At 39.8% G+C, this 19,115-nt stretch overlaps 1 long non-coding RNA gene across 2 annotated transcripts; it reads right to left on the bottom strand.

Annotated features, from left to right (window-relative positions):
- Positions 1–12,072: 12,072 nt before the first annotated feature.
- On the bottom strand, positions 12,073–17,438 carry LOC311078630. Of its 2 annotated transcripts, XR_014605231.1 has the most exons (5): positions 17,135–17,373; positions 16,799–16,888; positions 16,289–16,327; positions 15,026–15,056; positions 12,073–13,234 (listed from the first exon to the last, which is right to left on the bottom strand). It is a non-coding gene; the product is annotated as an uncharacterized lncRNA (long non-coding RNA). The 2 variants fall into 2 exon arrangements; XR_014605230.1 differs by lacking the exon at positions 15,026–15,056 and having other exon boundaries at positions 12,074–13,234; positions 17,135–17,438.
- Positions 17,439–19,115: the final 1,677 nt, after the last annotated feature.

Here is a 19,115-nt window from a genome sequence, read left to right as displayed (position 1 = left end):
CAGTTTTGGCACGATTCTCTCACTCATTGAGTTTTGCAAGTGCGAAGAGGAGGGCGGGTCCACCTTCATCATAGCCAATCAAATGAGCTTCTCGCAAATTAAAATCTTATCTGATTGGTTCAATAAACACGCCAGGCGCCATGAAGAGAAGTCAATCCTTCCTGACATTCTGATTTGGCTCAGCGTCGTCGGGATGGTACTTTTAACATGCACACAAATATATAATAATAAATATAAAATAGGCCTATATTTAAATCCTTCATAAGTTGTGTACCATTAAGCCGACTCGCGTGTGTTCATACTGAATTCATATCACATACTCAAGCTAGTGTTAAGTAAGAAAAACAGATTCGATTGGTTTGGCATTTTCATTGAAATGATGTATATCATATAATCTGTTTAGACCTTTGAGCTGATGCTAAACTATATAATTACAACGTTTTATATCAAATATATAATTAAAATGTAATGTGCATGTTGCTAATTGTTATAATGCTGTTTCTTAAGGAACTGTTGATGAATACTGTATTGGATTGGACTCCATGCACGACTGTCCCATCTGCTTAATCGACCGCCAGTTGATTCAGATTTTTTGGAGTTTGCCTGTTCCCAGGAGCTATTTTTTTTAAGTGCACTGTCAAGCCAGGAGGATTCTTTTCCACATGCTGTAATGGATGAACTTAGAGAGGATGTACAGGTGATTGGTGAGATCAACAACAATCACGTGTGTACGCACAACACTCTAGACTTTGAATCTGGCAAGCTTGGGCGACCAAGAATAGTTTTGTCAGAGGACCGTATTGAGGAACTAATAGCCATGTCTCTACCAGTGCTGTGTGTTGCAAAATTGCTGGGAGTGAGCACAAGAACCATACGCCGGATAATGTCAGAAACAGGACTGTCAGTGAAAGACACATACAGTAGGGTTCTGGATGAGGAGCTGGACACATTAGTCACAGCAGTAAAATCCAGACATCCTTATGCTGGATAGAGGATGGTGAAGGGTTTGCTGTAGGCTGAGGGCCATAGAGTGCAGTGGTAGTTGGGATGTGTAGTTCGGCGAACATACTCTGTGCCAAGCCCAATAGCACTGATGCACAGTGATACTAATCATAAGCTCATTTGTTATGTATATACTCACCCTAAATTAGTCAAAGAAATGTTATCAGCTGAGCCTTTTCTTTTCATTGTTTTTGACTTTTCTCCAAAACAGCTACAACATTGTGATCTTCGGGGGCATCAATGGTTTCTCTAGAAAGGTATTTAAATTTAATAAACAAAGCGCTATTCTGCACTAAAGTAAACCAATTATTACTACCAAACCTACAATCATTGCTCGAGATCTATAGCATTTATATTGCATATTGATGTCAGAATCACTGTCAGGTCACAAAACACAGGAACCAATTGCGAATTAAAGTGAAGGTTGATTTAGAACAACAAGGAAGCAAGACAGGAAAAGCTGGTGTAGAGTCTCTGGTCAGCAGTTAGGTCCTTGGCAGCGCAGGGGACTGCAGTGGGCTGTAATCCGATCCTAGTAGACGGAGACCGCTGAAGGAAACAGCAGTGAACGTCAACCCAGGCAATAATCCAAAATGCAGGCACAGAGCAGGAAACAGTCCGTAAAAACAGGAGAACTGGATGGATAAACTGCACAGACAGCGAGACAACAGAGAACCAGTGTAGCCCAGGTGGGAATCTGTTAGAGGTTTTGGATCTAAATAGTTTCTACAAAGTTGTATACAAAAATGTATAAAGTTTGGTTTAAATGTACTGTGGAAAAATGTGTTTAGAGATAACCTAACTGTTAGGGCCTGTTATTTTTCTTTCTTTATCATGTGATTGGGTACTTTGTGAATAATAACCTATCAGATATGAGGAGGGGCGGGACGAGAAGCGGAAGGAGAGGCAGAGAATGCACGAGATAGAAATGATGACAGATGTGGGATGTCGGCGAGACAACTCTCTGGAAAGTGTGAATTGTGTATAAAAATGTATGCATTATAGTTCATCTCAAGTATATTAGAGTGGACTTTGAACTGAGTTACTGCTGGCTAAGCGTGACCGCGAAGTTCGAGTTTATTTAAAGTGCGTCACAGACTTGCACGGACGAACCACTGGCGGCGAGCCAGTACATTCGGAGTGAACTGTCTATGGTCGCGTTCGTTGTGAAGGAGAACGACAACGGATGTTATTTCGGAGACTTTGGTGACTGGAGTCCCGTGCACTGCTGAATGGAGCGAGATATCGTGTTGGTAAGCGTCTGAGCCGCTGGATGAATGGCGCACTGCTGACGGCTGTTGAGTGCGTCTCGCGACGGTGAGATGGATTCAGGTTAGGAGCCCGATGGACTGTGACCGATCGTGATTTAATAGATCCAAATCTTCAGCAAAGGTACCTATTTTGTTTTATTTTATTTGTGGCTCAATTGAGTGAAGCGGCCGTGTGTTTTTGGCCTCTACGAACCCAAGCAGCGGAACAGGCCTGCAACAGAAACTAAGGGGTATTTAAAGTATTATTTGCCGGCTTAGGAGGTTATTCTATTTGTTTGAAAACTTTTATTTGTCTCTTTGATTTTATTGATTGTTGATTCACATGTGAATTTCATTTGAAAGAGAAAAGGACACACACTTTGTATCTTGACAAAAGCTTTATTGAAAAGGATAACACAGTATCAAAGATATTTTTGTTTTTTGTTTACCCAGTATTGATAGATAATTTATTTTAATTAATTAAATTTCATTTGGAGTTAATTCTTTGTATTGTGGTGAATTACATTTAATTTTCCCTTTGATTTGAAGTAAAATAGATAGCAGCACAAATTAAACTAAACCCATCATACTAAAGAACTTGGGCGTCACCCATTAAAATTCCCATTGACAGGAAGGGGGCGTTACATAAAATGGAGGCCCCGCTGGGATGGGTTTCATAAGTTTGTGGTTATCTAGGATATTCAGTTGTGTCTAACTTCCCTTGTTGTCATTTGTGAGAATAAACATGGAGCCTGCATTGTACCGTAAACACCAAGATACACTCAGTAGTTGGTGTAAAGGAGAACAACTTGATCCAGCTCATGCTGTAATGATTGCTGGGGTTGCAGAGGAAGTCAGCATAAGCCAAATTGAAGAACTGATGCAAACTGTGCGCTGTTGGGGTCGTGTAAGAGTAAGAGGAAGGACTTTCAGTGTTGAAGCAGGAGGTTTGCTGGTTCTATGTGAATGTAGGGAAGAAATAAACCCACAGATTATTCCTCCTGAAGTGAGGAGTGATGATGGCACTACTGTGTGGCACATAATAGTGGTGGATCAAAGGCCTGATTCGTCAGATGACTTTGTTGGCAAGCTACAGAATTTCTTGCAAGCTGAAGGTAAAACAGTTGCTGATCTCCAGGATTATGTGGCTACTTCAACATCTGCTAAAGGTACTGATGAATTCTTCATTCATGCTATGGCTGAAGTGATGAAGCAGTCTAACAGAAGTATGGCTGAGAGTCACAGCTACCGTCGACTTCGAGTGTTTTCTGGTATCACTCCTACCCCACTGGGAGAGGAACAAGTTGAGTATTGGATTGAACAGGCAACAATGATGGTAGAGGGCACTGACTGTCCTGAAAAGGAGAAGAGACGTAGAATAATGGAAAGTCTGAGGGGTCCTGCACTAGAAATTGTTAGGTCCTTGCGGTTTAGCAACCCTGAAGTTGACTCAGCTGATTATATTTCTGCTGTTGATAGGGCTTTTGGATCTCCAGAAACTGGAGAAGATTTGTATTTTGCATATCGTCTCATTCAGCAAAAATCTGGAGAGTTGTTGTCTGACTATGTACAGAGGCTTGAACCTTCTCTGACTAAGGTTGTCAGGAAGGGGGGTGTAAGTGCTCGGGATATGGATAGAGTGAGAATTGAGCAATTGTTGCGAGGAGCAGTCGGGGCTGACATTATGCTTTTGCAGTTACGTCTCAAAGAGAAAAAAACAAACCCTCCTACCTTTCTTGAATTGCTCAGTCAAATTAGGGTTGAGGAGGAATATGAACGGTCTCGACGCAAAGTCCATGCAAGGGTTCGGAGTGTTGGAGCACAGGATTGTGTCTCTGCAACTGATTTTGATTTACAAGAGCTTAGAGCCGATGTGAGGGCTCTGCAAGCCAAAATGTCTGAATTGAAAATGAAGTCCAGCTCTGTCAGTAAAGAAGATGCTAACACAAAAGTATTGGTTAGGCCGTGTACATCAGATGATAAAGCAAACGAAGCCTCTGCTTTACAGAAAAAAGTTGACAGACTTAGTCAGAAAGTGAAGACATTGGAAAGTAGAGAGCCAGCTCAACTTGCTACTGCTACTGCTGTGAAAGTAAGAGTGAGTGATTGTGGCAGTAAGAAACCTCATCCCCAAGAGAATGATGGTTTTTTTTGTTACCGTTGTGGGGAGGATGGTCACATCTCAACTAAATGCACTGCCACACAGAATGAAAGGAAGGTAATCCGGAAGCTTATAGCTTCCCTTCGGAAAGCTAAAGAGAAACAAAGTACTACTGATGATAGTCCTGACAAGGAGACAATACACTGCTCTGTTAAAACACAGATGGTCCAGAATATAGCATCAGTTGCAATTCCAGCTGGGTTGGTGGGACCAGTTTCTACGGTGACATTGAAGGTAAATGGTCAACCTTGCACTGCACTGTTGGATAGTGGGTCACAAGTGACCATTATATTTGAGAAATGGTACCAGAAACATCTGTCTCATATCCCTATTCATCCAGTGTCCGGATTGGCTATTTGGGGACTTAGTGACGAAAGTTACCCCTACCAAGGTTACGTAGTGGTGGATGTTCAATTTCCTAGAGAATTGACTGGCACTCTAGAAACCTTGTCAGTGCTGGCTCTAGTGTGCCCTGGACCAAATTCTCCTGATCAGACTCCTGTAATATTGGGGACTAACGCCAGTTTGTTCCAAAGACTGTTTGCTCTTTGTGACAAAGAGAAGGGTAGCAATCTGGTTCGTGTTTTCAATATAAAAAGTTTTCAACCAGATAGCCTGTCTGAGTCTTCTGCGGTCAAGGTGAGTCAGGTTGGTGAGGATGACGTTGTGGGTCGGCTGAAATGGAAAGGACCTGGCTCAGTAATTATTCCGCCAGAAGACATTTGTTGTGTCAGTTGTCAAGCAGAATTTTCCCAACCAGTGACAAAGGGCATAGTTCTGGTGGAGGCTGATGATTTAAACCCACTACCTCAAGGGTTGATGGTTCAACCTATGGTGGCTTTAGCTTCAGCTGTAAATGGAGATAATTTCTCTGTGCTTTTACAGAATGAGACCAAGCGAGAGGTTATCATACCTGAAGGTGCTTTGCTTGGGAATGTGCAAGTCGCGGACATGGCTGTTCCACCGATGAGAGAGAGTAAGTCTAAGGAGATAGATCCAAGCCTTATTGATTTTGGGGATTCTCCCATTCCTGTGGAATGGAAAGAGAGGCTTAGACAGAAATTGGTGCAGAAACGCAATGTTTTCTCCGTACACGAGTGGGAAGTGGGACTAGCCAAGGGGGTGGAGCATTGCATCCGATTGTCGGACACTCGGCCTTTCCGTGAAAGATCAAGGAGGATAGCTCCTGCAGATATAGAGGATGTACGTAGACACTTGAAGGATTTGTTAGAGACAGGGATAATCAAGGAGTCGAGGAGCCCGTATGCTTCTCCTATAGTAATTGTTAGGAAGAAGAATGGCAAAATCCGTATGTGTATAGACTACAGAACCCTCAACAGCAAGACCGTACCCGATCAATATACCACCCCTCGGATTGATGATGCTCTAGATTGTTTGGCTGGAAGCCGCTGGTTCTCTGTATTAGACCTTCGAAATGGGTATTACCAAATACCCATGTCTGAATCAGACAAAGAGAAAACAGCCTTTATCTGCCCGTTAGGGTTTTATCAATTTGAGAGGATGCCGCAGGGGGTTACTGGGGCCCCTGCGACATTTCAACGTCTTATGGAAAAGGCTGTTGGAGACATGAACTTGCTCCAGGTACTAGTATATCTTGATGACCTTATTGTGTTTGGAGCTACATTGGAGGAACATGAGGAAAGACTCCTAAAGGTGTTGGATCGCCTTGAGGAGGTAGGTCTCAAGGTTTCATTGGACAAGTGTCAGATATGTCGGGACAAGGTCAAATATGTCGGTCATATAGTCTCAGCAGATGGAGTATCAACTGACCCAGATAAAACCGAAGCAGTTGCTAAATGGTCGCAGCCAACTGATCTGAAGTCTCTCCGGTCTTTCCTGGGTTTCTGTGGCTATTATAGGAGGTTTGTTGCAAACTACTCTGCTATAGTTAAGCCTTTGACTGAGCTTACCAAGGGGTATCCTCCGGTTAGGAAAGGGAAAAAGCTCAAATCTCTCTCTGATCAAACTTACTATAATGAGTCAGAACCATTTGGTCTTAGGTGGACTGATTCCTGCACTGAAGCCTTCCATAAGATCATTGACTGTTTGACTCATGCTCCTGTATTAGCATTCGCTGATCCAACGAGGCCATATGTTTTGCACGTGGATGCCAGCCTGAAGGGGCTGGGGGCTGTGTTGAATCAAGTGTATCCTGAGGGGCTACGTCCTGTTGCATTTGCTAGCCGAGGGCTCAATGCTGCCGAACAGAGGTATCATATTCACCAGCTTGAATTTCTCTCCCTTAAGTGGGCGGTGGTGGAGAAATTTCATGACTATTTGTATGGTGTGAAATTTACTGTTGTGACGGATAACAATCCGCTTACTTATGTGTTGACCACTGGAAAGCTCAATGCCACTGGGCATAGATGGCTTGCTGCCTTGGCGACTTATGATTTTGAGGTTAAGTATCGTCCTGGTCATACAAACATTGATGCAGATTTATTATCAAGGCGCTGGAATGACTCACATACTGATATGTGGAAACATCTTTCAGAGGTTGAGGTGAAAGGAATATGCAATTGTATCCATTTGGGAAACTCAGCCAATGCAGAGCGACTAGTTGACAGGTTGGGGGTTCCTGCTGAAGGTATTCCTAAGCTATACGTTTTTGCAACTAATCTTGGAATGGGGCAGTTGGAACAATTCACTAGAGGTGATTTGAGGAAGGGTCAAGACATGGATGATGTCACAGGAGTGGTTAAGAAGTTCGTGAGTGCAGAGTTGTGGCCATCGGATTTGAGTCAGTATCCCCAAGAGGTTATGTTAATGAAGCGTGAGAGTGAGAAGCTGAAAATCAAGGATGGATTGTTGCACAGAGTTGTGAAGGATGTATCAGGAAATGAAACATTTCAATTAGTGTTACCTGACAAGTTCCGGTTACTAGTGATTAAAGCTTTACATGATGATTTAGGCCATTTGGGAGTGGAACGCACGACGAGTCTGATTAGGGACAGGTTCTACTGGCCACGAATGGCACAGATGGTAGAAAACTATGTGAAAAATTGTGGCAATTGTGTTTCATGGAAGACTACTCGTACAAGGGCAGCTCCGTTGCATCAGATAACTTCTGGGGGTCCTATGGAGTTGGTCTGTATTGATTTTCTGACATTGGAGACTGATACAGCAGGGTTCAGTAATATACTGGTTGTCACAGATCACTTTAGTAGATATGCGCAAGCATATCCTACTAAAGATCAAAAAGCAGTCACTGTTGCTAAGGTGTTGGTCGAGAAGTTTTTTGTTCATTATGGATTACCCGCCCGAATCCATTCGGATCAGGGTCGGGATTTTGAAGGAAGAGTGATCCAAGAACTCTTGAAGAGTTTAGGGATTCGTAAATCCCGAACAACACCCTATCACCCCCAGGGTGATCCACAGCCAGAACGTTTCAATAGAACGTTGCTGTCAATGTTAGGAACTCTAAACACTACACAGAAACGTCAGTGGAGTCGTTATGTGAGTCAACTTGTACATGCGTACAATAGTACGAAGAGTGACGCCACCGGATATTCACCGTATTACCTCATGTTTGGTAGGAAGGCTAGGCTACCGGTGGATATTTGTTTTGAGACAGAGGAAGAGAGAGTCAGTTATTCTCAATATGTAGAGGGACTGAAAAGAGATTTGAAACGAGCCTATGATCTTGCAGAAGAAACCGCAACTAAAGTGCACATGAGAAACAAAAAAGCTTACGATAAAGTCGTAAGACACCAGACGTTGGCTAAAGGTGACAGAGTGTTAGTGGAAAATCTTGGTCTTCGTGGAAAGCATAAACTGCAAAGTAGATGGAATCAATTGCCATATGTGGTGGTGAATAAATACCAAGATTTGCCTGTATACACTGTCAAGCCAGAGAGTGGCATGGGTCGTTCACGAGTCCTTCACAGAGATCACTTATTGCCTATTGGGCAGACGGTTAGGATCTCCCCAGAGGAAGACCCACTGCCTTCCATGAATAGGCCTATGACCCGACAACAGAGAGGTACCCGTTATGATGGCAGTCATAACATGCATTTTTCTGTATCACAGAGTCTAAGAGATGAAGCGAATAGTGAGACAGAAAATGAGTTTGAAACATGTTGTCATGAAAAACAGTGTCATGAGACTCTTGAAAAGCAAATTCCTGAAACAAATGAGAACAAGACTTTTGAAGAAGAACTTGGAGAAATTCATACCACAGACGATACTGTAGATTTGTGCAATGGTGTAGAAGGTTTTCAGGATGTGGAAAAAACAGGTGGGCATGAGAGAAGCCCAGAACCCCCACAGTTAGAAAGAGATGGTTCAATGAATGATGTGGAAGAACAAATTGAGGTGAATTTCCCTAGAAGATCTCAAAGGAAAGTGAAACCTGTTCTCAAACTTACTTACGATGAGTTGGGGAATACTACAGATCATCCCCTAACTATTGTTCATAGGGGAATAGTAATTAAAATAGGTTGAATTCTCATCTAATAGGTGTTAGGTCTCATGGGGCATGAGGACCATTTAAAGGGCGGGAGAGTGTAGCCCAGGTGGGAATCTGTTAGAGGTTTTGGATCTAAATAGTTTCTACAAAGTTGTATACAAAAATGTATAAAGTTTGGTTTAAATGTACTGTGGAAAAATGTGTTTAGAGATAACCTAACTGTTAGGGCCTGTTATTTTTCTTTCTTTATCATGTGATTGGGTACTTTGTGAATAATAACCTATCAGATATGAGGAGGGGCGGGACGAGAAGCGGAAGGAGAGGCAGAGAATGCACGAGATAGAAATGATGACAGATGTGGGATGTCGGCGAGACAACTCTCTGGAAAGTGTGAATTGTGTATAAAAATGTATGCATTATAGTTCATCTCAAGTATATTAGAGTGGACTTTGAACTGAGTTACTGCTGGCTAAGCGTGACCGCGAAGTTCGAGTTTATTTAAAGTGCGTCACAGACTTGCACGGACGAACCACTGGCGGCGAGCCAGTACATTCGGAGTGAACTGTCTATGGTCGCGTTCGTTGTGAAGGAGAACGACAACGGATGTTATTTCGGAGACTTTGGTGACTGGAGTCCCGTGCACTGCTGAATGGAGCGAGATATCGTGTTGGTAAGCGTCTGAGCCGCTGGATGAATGGCGCACTGCTGACGGCTGTTGAGTGCGTCTCGCGACGGTGAGATGGATTCAGGTTAGGAGCCCGATGGACTGTGACCGATCGTGATTTAATAGATCCAAATCTTCAGCAAAGGTACCTATTTTGTTTTATTTTATTTGTGGCTCAATTGAGTGAAGCGGCCGTGTGTTTTTGGCCTCTACGAACCCAAGCAGCGGAACAGGCCTGCAACAGAAACTAAGGGGTATTTAAAGTATTATTTGCCGGCTTAGGAGGTTATTCTATTTGTTTGAAAACTTTTATTTGTCTCTTTGATTTTATTGATTGTTGATTCACATGTGAATTTCATTTGAAAGAGAAAAGGACACACACTTTGTATCTTGACAAAAGCTTTATTGAAAAGGATAACACAGTATCAAAGATATTTTTGTTTTTTGTTTACCCAGTATTGATAGATAATTTATTTTAATTAATTAAATTTCATTTGGAGTTAATTCTTTGTATTGTGGTGAATTACATTTAATTTTCCCTTTGATTTGAAGTAAAATAGATAGCAGCACAAATTAAACTAAACCCATCATACTAAAGAACTTGGGCGTCACCCATTAAAATTCCCATTGACAGGAAGGGGGCGTTACACCAGTAACAACGATCTGACAATGAACCTGACAAACACAGGACTACATATAGAGCCCATAAACGAGACACACCTGCGGCTGATCTGATTGCTAGCCAGCACAGCTGATGCTGATAGGCAATCAGACCAGAGCAGCACACACAGAATGAACAGGCGAACCGTGACATTCAGATATTGTAAAAATATCTCTAATATTACAAAATAATATTATTTTACCTATCTGTGTGGTTATTTTTGTCATTTCATCCCGTTTAAGTTATAGTTTTGCATCTGGGCCTAAATGTGAAATGAGAGCAGATGTGACAAGTGTACATCACATTTGTTTTATAGAGTTAACAAGGGCGACTCTCACTAAGAGGCTGATTATATTTGTTTGTATATCAGGAATTAAAGATCAGTGAAACTGCCGAATGCTGTCCTGTTCTTCTCATGCGCAACCAAAAACACAACGCAGACAAGAGACCAGTAACACAAGGCTCCAGGTTAACATGTGAGGGCAGCAATTTTATTCATATTGTCGAAATAATTCAAAAGCAAAACGATTAAAAAATAAATATTTGAGAGTGGAAATGGCAGCCACCAAAGTGTGTGTGTTTTTTTTCTTCCCTACATCTAGAAACTTTTAGTTTTATAAATGGGGGTAATCTTTGAAGGATGAACAAAATAATGTTTTGGTCATCACATTAAAAATAACATTTAAATATATGATAATAGCCTATTAGAATTTTGAAGTGCTAGAAAAAGATATGTAATGTACTTGAAAGCAACTATGCCTAACAAACTTCCATGGTGACAGTTAGTGTTAGCCTACTACATTAAATCCATCGTGAATGTTGCTGATTTGTGGACTTAATCATGGCAAAATGTTTCTCCTGGTTTCCACGTCAGCGTTGTTTGATCTAAAAGAGATCTACGGTTAATAATGGAGAAATTTGAATGCTTCTCACTAGATCTCGCAGGGATGTTATTATTTCTGTGGTGAATTCAAATGTTTTCTTTACTGGATCTCTTAGCGCTGTGTGGTAACACTGTCGCTTGATTAAGATCGGCTCGCGCTGCACTGACATTGGTCCAAACTGATAAATGGTCAGTGAAGCAGAAGCACAAATGATTAGCGCATGATTGAGTTTGCCATTTGATGTTGGGCAACGTTGTGGTGTTCGTGCCAGAGCGACTGCTATCCAAAATTTGGTCGGTAGAGAAAAAAACAAAAATTGATCATCATTCAGACCTGGTCTGAAACAGCAGACTTGTAGGCTATTAATAGTGGATACATACAAGCAGATGACAAATAGCCTACGTTATAACCGTAATTAAACTAAACTATACATGTTCCATCTCTATACAGCACGCTGACTCTGTAGGCATTTTTGTCCGACTCCGGGTTGGAATGAACAACGTTACTGAAAGTTTCTGATATTATCATCATTCCGTGAGATGAAATTGTCCTGAGAGACTGAGTGCGAGCTCATGAAGCTCCGCCCCCTGTGCCGTGCAGCAGCAGCTTATTTGCATTTAAAGGGCACACACTAAAACAGCGCGTTTTTCTGAGCCCCAAAAAGTGACAATTTAAACATGCTGTAAAAATTTTATTAATTTAAAATGTAAGATTTTGAGCTTAAACTTCACATACACACTGGAGACATCGGAGACTTATTTTACATCTTGTGAAAAGGGGCAAAATAGGTCCCCTTTAATGTAAATGTATCTTAAAGCTGTTGATATCAGACTAATCAGCATGTTTCATCACAGCTGTTTAATGTCCACCAGATGAAGCTCGAGAGCAGGAGAGACGAACTCCACAGCTAACAGAACGCTTCCCAAACATTGTTCTGCTTATGGGAACATTACAATGTCCAGTTTTCTTAATGTTAGAGGAACGTTTTTTTAAGGTTAGAATGATGTTCCTGAAACATTCTACAAACTTATTTTTTTTATTAACAACTCAACATCTTACAGAGTAAATTCCTCTTCAAAAACGTTACTGATTAATATACTAATTAATAATGGAGAACGTTATGATATGCCTTTGTCTAATACAAGTCAGTTATTAAAAAAATTATACAAAAGACCAAAAGCATTTTCAGTAAACCAACCCATACACCAAGAACAGTTACAAGATTGAATATTGTAAACAAAAATTGGTTTATTTTAGCTTCATGTCGCCTTTTAAAAGATGATTTCAAATATCTTCCCATGCTTACTTATAAAAGATCACACAGTTTGGTGAATATGTTGGTGAGATCAGATGTACATTTATGTTGTAATATATGTATTGACATCTACATCAGCTGGGAAAGCATGATTATTGTTTTTATTTTGCATTACATTACAAAACAGTGACATATACAACAAAAAGGGCAATTCAAATGAATGCTTGGAATTTAACAAGAAATAAACAGAATCTAAACTCCAGAGTAAGTGGTTCATTTACAAAGACAAATAGAGTTTATCCAAGGTCATACGCATTGCTTTCAAAGACTGAACACTTTCTGCAGGATTTTATACATCATTAAATGCACACATTTGTAAAGTTTTCAGTTTAGAGTATTATTGATAATAATACCAGACAGATCAGTTCAATCATTTCTAAACAGATTTTAAACTAATTTGTTAATATATTCTTTGGCATGTTTAATTTCATTCAGATTCTCCTGAAATTGATCAGCTGTTTCTCTTATCTGAGGAATCAATTGTGACTCATCTTGTTCTGTGATTCTGCAATCATCAAGCTCTAGTAATAGAGTATCGATTCTGCCTGTTAGTTGCTCATGCAGTTTGAGAGGTTTGGCGATTCTCCCCATGTCCACGGATCTCACTCTTCTCAGTATTTCCTTATTTTGAACAGAATCCACATTCATCTGCTTAAGGTCTTTTATGGTTTTATTAATGGCTCTCAGATGTTGAATCATTGGGTTGGTTAAAGTCAAACCCAAACGAAGTGTCTCTGCGATTCCTTTTGCTGATCCTGTTTTAGTGATGTTGTTCATTTTATCAGTGAGAGTTTGATAATTTCTCTGAAATTCTGAGTTCAGTTCCTTATTGCTTTGTTTCAATTTGTCACAAAGAGGTTCAGGGTTCCTGAAATATCAAAACTTTTTCATAAGTAGACAGCACTGGATATTTGTTTTGTCTGTTTTATGGTTTAACAGCCAAAGGCACATATTATATTAAGCATTATGCACATTGTAATTGTCATACTGTGCTTTTGCACTATAGCAAACTAACAACACTATAAAACTCGGTAACACTTTATAATAACTGCATGCTATTAATCATTAGTTAAGCATTACTAGACAGTTAATTCATCATTTATAAAGCATTAATAGACATTAATAAACAGCTTATAAATACAGCTATAAATGCTTTATTCTTGATTTATAAGCATATCTATAATGTGTTTAACAATTGTATTTTCATACTTTATTAATGATCAATTTATCATTTCTAAATGAATTATTGCATTATTTACAAACCAGTTACATTATTTACCATTATTTACAAACTAGGTGTTGTCATTGATTAATAACATCACTTAGAAAGTGTAAGTAAATGTAGTAAATGCAGGAAGTTATAAAGCATTTAGTATTGGTCAGGTCACTATTTTGTGAGCTCATCTAAAGTGAGGACTATGACTTGTAAAGCATTAATAAAGGAGATTTAAAGGCTCAGTTTTCTTCTAAACAGAAAAAGGAAACAAACACACACAGTGATACAGAACATACAAATATTAACAGCCTTTAAATCTCCTTTATAAACACTTTACAAAGCATAACTAGTCCTCACTTTAGATGAGCTCACAAAATAGTTAACTGACCACTACTAAATGCTTTATAACTACCTGAATTAACCCTGAATTACAGTAGAAATACATGTTAATAAAGCATTTATTAACACACTAAGTAACTATTACTATATGTCTGAATAATAATATGTATTTAAAGTTTATTAATCATTTACTTACACTTTCTAAGTGATCTTATGAACCACTGACAACTCCTAAAGAACCGGTTTGTAAATAATGCAATAATTCATTTAGAAATGATAAATTGATCATTAATAAAGTATGAAAATACAATAACAAATCATGTATAACTGTATTTATAAACTGCTTATTAATGTCTATTAATGCTTTATAAATGATGAATTAACTGTTTACTAATGCTTAACTAATGATTAATAGCGTGCAGTTATTATAAAGTGTTACCTAAATCTTCACAATAAAGGCTCCTTTGTTAACATTAGTTAATTCATTGGCTAATAGACGCTGTGTTCTAGTTTGTATGTCCTTCTCTTGATAACTTCTCTCCGTCTCAGATGTACATCATTGCTAACGTTACACCAGTGTCCTTTACTGGCAGAACCTGCGCTAGTTCAACTCACTGAACTAGAATCATTTGTTTAATGCATCGTTCATGCTTGGGGTGTTGAATAAAATATTATAAAAATGCACTTAATTTTTTTTGATAATAATGGAATGATCTATGTAAAAACAGTCGGCTTAAAGTATCTACAAGTATTATATTATTATCTCATAAGTTAATTAATATATAGAGTTGTGTGTGTGTAAATAAATGTGAACACATTCATGTTCTGTTGTGGTTTAAGGAACTGCTGAATACAGTATAAGTTACACTGTCCATATAAACTTCTCTCGTCCACTTCACGAGGAACTATTCATTTAAAAAAAAAAAAAAGTTGAAATTAACTAAGATTAATAAAATGCTGTAATGATAGTTAATGTTAACTAATGTAGTTAATTAATGTTAACAAATGAAACCTTGTTATAAATGATGTACTCATATCGATAATAATCAGTTGATTATAAAGTTAATAAAGATAAAGTCAAAGCTTTGAACAAGAAATACTTACTGAGACATCTCTTCTGCTCGATTCCCTTTACCTGTATCAGACAATAAAGTGTAAATTGCAGGTTAAATTTTTCACGAAGATAATGCAATGTGTTTATTAAACATAAAGATAAGAACCGCCCACCATTGTTTTTTATACCAAAATGCTGAATATAATATGAAAAGTTGGCACTTTTAACAGTGGTTTTAAGCACTCCCGCTCCCTTCCACTAGATGGGGCGTGACGTCATAAGAGGAACTCACTAGTAGAGTTACCGGCATAGTCAATAGTACGCTAGCAGCTGTATTCGCCTTATTCACCTGTCAAAATGGTAAAAAGTTGTGTTTGTGCGGGATGTACAAATTCTTCAAAAACAGGGCACAGGGTCTACAGTTTCCCCAAAGACAAAAGGTTGATTCGGCGGATTTTACTGCTGCCTCTGTGACCAAGTCAGCCGTCATATGCAGCGAGCACTTCACTGACTATGACTTTTATTTATGAGAAATTGATAAAGCGTGGATTGAGGAAGGGTATTGTATGACATTTGAGGCGTCGATGAGACTAGCGATTGGTGCCTGTGCAGTGTGTGCATCTCTACAGCTCTGATTTGGACTGACACCATGTAAGTAAATAATGTCTTCAGTCGTTGTCCCTCCTTGCTATTCTACATGACGGCAAGATTTTGAAAAGACTGTCTTGTTCCCTTATATTATCCGGGTTAAGTTTGCACCAGGCTAGCCTAGACTAGCTCTAATGTAGCTACTCACCAGGACACCTGGCCAACCCTCTACTCATTCTCCACACACCAAGCATTAATAACTCTTTGAGTGCCATGGGTCCTGTTAATTTCCTCCCCTCTCTCACGCCTGACTGGTTAAAAATTGTAGGGCTGTGGTCCATAAAGAATTTATTTGTTTCCCACATCCTCAGTCGTTCTCCAAATAGCCATAATACAGAAAGAATCTAGCAGAGTATGGGTTGCAAGTGCCTCTTATGACGTCATCACCAGTTACTGAAAAAAACACGCTACCTTTGAAGAAACCCCAATAAATGTTATTTTAACGCATTTTAAGACAGATATAATTAAATATATACAAATAAAGCACTTTAATTTACACATTAATTGGCTGTGGTGGTTAACCTGCAATTTACACTTTAAGCATTTTCAAAGATTACTCAAGTAATTCATAATTAACAATATATAGTGCTGTGATAGAAGTATTGTAGTATCCTGGAGTAACCACTAGGTGTCGTGTTTGTATTACAAGTGTTGTGTGTTCTGACCTGAAGAGCACCATGATCCCATGTCTGCTGCTGTAACTGCTGCAAACAGAAGTAAAGTGATAACTTTAACTCAATGTATGTCATAGTCTGATTTATAGTGAAGATACTAGAAGTATGTAATGATTTTGTGTATTTATTGAAGTTGAATGTCACATTCTTTGTTCTGTATTCCTGCAATCAATGCATAAAATATTTTCACTCCTTGTACACTTGTCGATGACAACGCTATCTCACGACCAATTCGTATGAGTGTGTACGAGGTGGCTAATTCATACGATTGGGAAACTCGTAACATATATACGATTTAGTAAAATCTTACAAATTCGTACGAGTGAGGTTGTGTGAATTGGTACAATTATCCACCTCGTAAAATTCATACGAATTGCTGTAAGATCAGGTTGGTCAATGACATGACAATAAAGTAAAGGAAATCTCAATGTTAGAAAATTAAAGATTTTCAATTTAATTCATCCATGATGCCAAGATAAAAACCATGAAATGGAGACTCACGCTGGACTGAAGGATGATGTCAAACACTGTGATCAGAGACACTGCTTGATAAGGTCACCAGTCTGTGTGTGTGTTCAGATCTGTCAAACACTGAGAAAAATCACCATGAGAAAAACATCTACAATTCAAAAGTTATCAATCTTTATTTCACCTGCTGAATTAAATGAATTCATGCACAAAATTTAGTCAGATTTAGTCAGTTTCAATGAAGTTGCATAATTTGTAAAAACAACTCTAGTGAAATAAATAAACAACTAAAATATATATCCATCTGTGTGTAATAGGAATATGATCTTAATTTGCTATAAATAAAGAAGTATGAATATTCTTGCCCACCTGGAGTGAGTGAAGAGCGTCTGAAGAGGGATTCGCTCTGACTGAAATACTGCTCATATTTCGTTTCAAAATGAGTTTACAAGGAACAAAAGACTTAGACATCTCTATAATGTTCTACTATTGCGAAACTATGCGGTTCCTCTTTTGCCTTTGGGTGTTTGTCTGGAAACTGTTTATTTTCTCTTTCACTTCATGCCAAGTTTTCCAGCAAACTCCTTCACTGTGTCCTGAAATATCCTGGTAGTTTTTCTTATTATATTGATGAATATCAGTGTGTCTGATCTGATCTTGTTTTGTTGTTGTTGCAAGTCAAGTCTTGTCACCTTTATTTACATAGAGCTTTTAACAAAGCCGCTTTACAGTAATAACAGGAAATTAATGCAACAATGATTGTTTGGTGGCCTGAGAACGCACACTTTTAAACAGGTTTCAAAGTGCAAGTTTTTGAAAACCCTAACGTCATCATCTCTGAATAAACTTCAAAACGTGAATCTGTGAAAATGGTGCCGCCATGCACATGTATATTACGTGTTTAGTCTCTATCTGGCCTGTGCGTCTGAATGCACAAATAGGGCCTATATATTATATAAGGGGTTTTATTGAACAATGCATTGGGAGTTGACCTGTGAGGGAAGCATCCGTTGTTAGTGTTACGCGATGACAAGAAGACCCCAGCACTGGGCCTTGGGCGAGGAACCAAGGTTTCTTCCACATGACTAAGGTACGTAAGCATCGCCGCATGACCTTGATCATGCAAAACGGATTCCCGCTTGGAGAAAACCCCTTGGTCCTGAGCCACCACTGCAGGGGTCCTCATGTACAGGAGGCCAAAAGTGATTACGTTGGACACAGCTGCCATGAGACCCAACAGTTTCTAAAACTGTTTCACAGTGAGTGACTGGCCTAGCTTTACACCATTCACAGCTGAGAGAATCGATGATATACGAGCAGGGGACAGTTGTGTCTGCATCGTCGTCGAATCCCAAACCACGCCTAGAAAAGTGGTCCTCTGAGACAGGAGGAGCAAACTCTTCTTGACGTTGAGCCTCAACCCCAACTTTCTTATATGAGACAGAACGACAGCTCGATGCCGAACTGCCATCTGCTCGGATTGAGCTAAAATCAACCAATCGTCGATGTAATTCAACAAGCGAATGCCCTGGAGTCTCATGGAGCCAGAGCTACATCCACGCATTTTGTGAAAGTGAGGGTTGATAAACCTAGGCTGAAGGGAAGAACCTGATACTGGTATGCTTCGCCCCTGAAAGCGAACCTCAGGAACTTCCTGTGATGAGGATGGATGGCTACATGGAAATACGCGTCTATCGTCACAAACCAGTCCTTGGAACTAATCTGTGACACGATCTGTTTGAGTGTAAGCATCTTAAACCTGAGTTTCTGAACCCTGCGGTTTAGTTGGTGCAGGTCTAGAATAGGACGCAACCCCCCATCCTATTTTGGAACAATAAAGTAACGGCTGTAAAACCCTGACTCCCTGCTGGGAGGAGGAACCCTTTCTATAGCCTCCTTTCATAGAAGAGTCTGTACTTCTTGCTCCACAACCAGAGCCTGCTCAGTGTCCACCACCATAGGGAGGACCCCTAGAAATCTGGGCGTTCGAGAACCGAACTGAATTCTGTAACCCTTTTCTATTGTGAGCAGGACCCAGCGAGTTATATTTGGCAGTAGCTTCCACGCTGCCAGAAAATCTACTAAGGGAACCAGTATCTCGAGATGGTCTCTGGTTTTGGTTGAGCAGCCACTTTAACGGTGAACCAGCAGGGAACAACCAGCCTACTGATTTGGCTGTCTCCTTTGGCCGTGCCTTCTGGCCCGAAGAGACAAATCTGTTGCAAATTTCGGCTGGCCACTAGATATTTAGTTTAACGACAGCATGAGTCACAACCTCCATAAGCTCCTCATAAGCAGTGGTATGAGGTGGTGAATCCTCAAAATCCCCTGCATCAATGCTTACAACATC

Source organism: Abramis brama (genome assembly GCF_963993115.1).
Source record: "Abramis brama genome assembly, chromosome: 3".
Taxonomy (NCBI): Eukaryota; Metazoa; Chordata; class Actinopteri; order Cypriniformes; family Leuciscidae; genus Abramis; species Abramis brama.
Note: the sequence above shows the minus strand (reverse complement) of the source record. Positions and strands in the feature narration are given on the sequence as shown.